Source organism: Sorex araneus, chromosome 1 (genome assembly GCF_027595985.1).
Source record: "Sorex araneus isolate mSorAra2 chromosome 1, mSorAra2.pri, whole genome shotgun sequence".
NCBI classification, from domain to species: Eukaryota; Metazoa; Chordata; class Mammalia; order Eulipotyphla; family Soricidae; genus Sorex; species Sorex araneus.
The window spans coordinates 45,626,397-45,630,625 of NC_073302.1; positions in this window are offsets into that span (position 1 = coordinate 45,626,397).

Sequence of the window (4,229 nt, forward strand, 5' to 3'; positions counted from 1 at the left end):
AGAAATTAGTGGGGGTTTTTTGAGTTTTGTGTTTTGGGGTTTGGGTGTTTGTTTGTTGCTTTTGGGCCACCCCCAGCTCTGCTCAGAACTAGGGAATCTTTCTGGTTCTGTGCTCAGGGATCACCCCTGGTGAGCTCAAGACACCATAGGAGTACCAGGGGTCAGATCTGCTGCGTACAAAGCAAGCACCCTTCCCACTACACTATATCCAGCCTCCTCTGCTTATCATTTTGAATCTGAGAAAACTGAAGTAGAGAAGGTAAGTACTATCCAAAGTCTCATAACAAAAGGCAGAGCTAGTACTTATAACAGTTCTGACCCCAACCTATAAACTATTTACTCTCTAATTGCAGAACCTCTTTCTATGACAGTTCGTTTATTGTATGCAAACAGCTCAATTATTTCCAATAAGATCTTAAGGATATTATTTTTATTTTCTAGTTAGGTATTTGGCCTCTTTTTTTGTTATGCTTTGTTGGGGGGACACCCCCTGGGGTGTTCAGGGTTTATTCCTGGCTCTGGACCACAAGATCATTCCTGGAGACCATACAGGTAGCTAGGGATCAAATCAGAGTTGACCACGTGCAAAGCAAACGCTCTTACCCACTGTCCTATCTCTTTGGTCCCTTAAGGATATTATTCTTATTGGAAAATGGGGTACCAGGGCTTATGTTTGAATATATATTTCAATAAAAATCTTAATTTCACCAAGATGGTATAATTATTTGTGGCAGGTTATTAGGATTAGTAACAAAAGTTTGGAAAGGCTAAAAGTTAAAACCCTCAAAAGCCATCATATTTGTGCTGCCAATAAGGATTCATAACTTTTTTCTTTTTGGTTCCCTGAGATCTGTGCTGGAATATTTTGTACAAATGATGACTAATACTGAGTCATCATTGCATTTTTCTTTCCTTACTTTTTGGCTTTGATATATTGAAATTCATATAGGCTGTAGCACTGTCGTCCCGTTGTTCATCAATTTGCTCGAGCTGGCACCAGTAACGTCTCCATTGTGAGACTTATTGTTTTTGGCATATTGAATATGCCACAGGTTGTAGGATGACATTGCTTTGTCTTTTCCCCCTTTGCCACAAGGAGCTTAGCTTGTCACACCCATCAAAGTGCTCCCGAGTCACTCCCATCCCTTTGTTTAGCTGTAACCACTTCTCTATGCTCTCTTCCCCAAACAGTTAATCAGCTTCTCCCCCTAATCAGACTGTTAATTTGTAAGGTCAGATCTTTCTAGGTCACTGAACTTATATTGTAAGTTAATACTGCCTTTCTCCTCTCCTTGTGTCTTTTGAATAGTTTACTTTCAAGCAATGTCTCTTTTGTATAGACACAAGAAGACAATATTATACTTTTGTAACTTGGGATTTAATTGGCTTCAAATATTATTCATTCCTGGGCATCTGCTTTCTCCACTTAAGCCTCAATTGCCCTTAGTTCCTAGCACCCGAAAATCAGGGTCCCGACGAGGGACAGGATGGACCCAGGGCAAGCGGTGAGTTATGTGCTACCCTGGCATTGAGATGGGCCTGGTCAAAGTGCCTAATGTTTAACTCTAAGTTAAGAGCTTGATCGTGGACAAATGATGTCATGATCCAAAAGTAACGATGAGACTAGGACCCTGCTAGGGATAGGAAAGACTAATCTGGCCTGAGCACTGTAGTCTGAGATCAAGATGGCCCCAGGAGAGCAATTCTATAAGACTTAGTGCATCTCTTATTGTGTCCATACAAAATGATTAATAATATGAATGCTTATATGTTTGCTGGACGAGGAGAGGAGAAACACACTCATGGGACTCCGCCCTTGGGTGGATGGTCCTGCTGAAGGAGAATCTGTCCTAGAAGCAGCATCCCCTGAAGAGAAAGAACTTTACCCCTATTGATTGTGACCACACCTATGTGTAAGCCCCAACCCCTCATGCTGGGGGGATTTAACTAGGCTGTGAGAGTGGGTTGGGGGGCGAGATTCAGAGAGAGATCCAGAGCCGGGAGAGAAGCGGAGAGAGAAACAGAAGAACTGAATAAACAACAACTGATCAAGCAACCGGCTTGGCCCTCGTTTCCTCCTCCGTCAACCCCACGGCCCGGGCCGCTCCGGTTGGGCGAGCGGCCCAGGACCAAACCCTCCTCAAACCCAGGGGCAGCCAACAGGGAGAGCTGCTGGGGCTCTCCCCCGGCCGGCCCCTGGCAGATAGTTTTTTACAACGGGAAGCTTGCTAAGTAGGCAGGATACTCTTGGTAGCTCTCGAGAGGGATGGAGAATCGAACCCAGGTTGACCGTGTGCAAGGCAAATGCCCTACCCGCTGCACTATCCCTCCAGTCCTCATATAAGCTACTACTGCATAATGTCCAAATTATAGTTCAAGTAGCTATTCCTTTATAATAAAGGTACCACCTTTATTAATTATAAAACATCATACATACAGAGCACATTCATTACATACCTTATTTCTCTATAGCAAAATCCATTTCTTACCTCGTTTCTCTCACAAAATTTAGGCCTTGATATTTATTTCTCCCTTAGGAAGTATTGGTGTTCTAGGGACATATTGGAGGCAGGGCAATTATTTTGTTTCTAAGCAAAACTGTGAAGTAAGGAAAAAATGTTCTTGGCCTTTATTTCTTATTCTGAGTCCTCTTCTTACTCTAAACTGGAGGTGCAACTATAATCTATCTGTCTAAGTGCTATCTGTTCAGATCCCCCACCTCAATACCAGCCTAATAACTTCAGGATTCACTGGGTTCTGGAGTTGCAGGAAACTGGTCTAAACCAGCCAGGAAGAGATCTTGTCTTAAACACTTTTACTCTGAACCCCACATATCTCCTATGTAAAACAGATGACATTATCTACATTCTAAATATGTCAGGAAGATTAAGTGCAATTCTTTATTTTGGTATTATGCACTGAGGTGCATAATACCAAACACACAGAAAAAATTGGACAAACAGTAGCTTTTTGGTGTAATAATCAGTGTAGCAACTAAAAGGTCTAGTTTTGTCTGGGGGCCACATACTGTATTATATTATTCAATTCTTTCTTCCTTGGTGAATGATAAAGATGTATCACTGTCATCCCATTGCTCATCAATTTGTTTGAGCGAGCACCAGTCTCCACTGTGAGACTCGTTACTGTTTTTGGAATATCGAATACACTGACGGGAGTTTATCAGGCTCTGCCCTGTGCACCAGATACTCTTGGTAGCTTGCCAGGCTCTAGAAGAGGGGCGGAGGAATCGAACCGGGGTAGGGTAGGCCCTGAGCAAGGCAAATGCCTACCAGCTGTGCTACTGTTCCAGATTTTTAAATATCAAAAAAATTAAGTGCTACTTAATTTGTTGAGAATCACTTGTAGACCAAAAGGGTTATCTGAAGATTTTTCTAAAATCACAAAGTTTAAAATAGCACGTGAAGCAGATTTTACCTCCTCAAAGATTAAAAAAAGAAAACGTGAAAAAAAAAAAAAGACCCTTGTGCAACTAGTAAAAATGATGTTCAAAGGTATGGGACTTTACACCCAAAGCCCAAATTGGGGTTACAAAGAATTGTGGAGGAAGAAAACTGCCTAACAGGACTCTGGATGAACTTACCGTTTATTTGTTAACTAAACTTACAGTGTCATTTTAAAAAATCACTGGTGCTGGGAAATGCACACTGGCCGGAGGGAACAGTGTTAGAACACTGTATGACTGAAAACTAATCATGAGCAACTTTGCAAGGGGCTATCTCACAGTGAGTCAATTAAAAAAAAAAATCTTGGAAAAAATTCTAAATTAAAAAATAAAAATCCTTCGTTCACCCAGATTTGTTGAGTGCTACTACGTTCCAATCACACGCACAAAAATCACACATCACTACTAGTTCTGCTTTCGTTTCCCCCTAAAAGCCAGCCTTTCCCATAATCTAGGGCGGCGCGGGCTCAGTTGGCACTTGCAACAAATTTGTTTGTTCAGGGGTTCCTCCAGCTTGGTGCTCCAGGCTACCGGATCTCCCCACGTCATCCCGCATGCACAGCTTGCACAGTGCCCAAACAGGGACGCTGTCGTGTCTAGGCAAACGGGAAACGCCTGAACGAAACGCGCTCCCAAACAGGAAACGGAGGCGCAGCTGCGGCGACAGGTTCTGCCCACGTTAAAGATGGCGCTAGCTGCGTCAGCCCTCCCTGACGCCCTCGTCCTTCCTTGGGGGCGGGGCCCGGAGAAAACGAGCGATATGTGT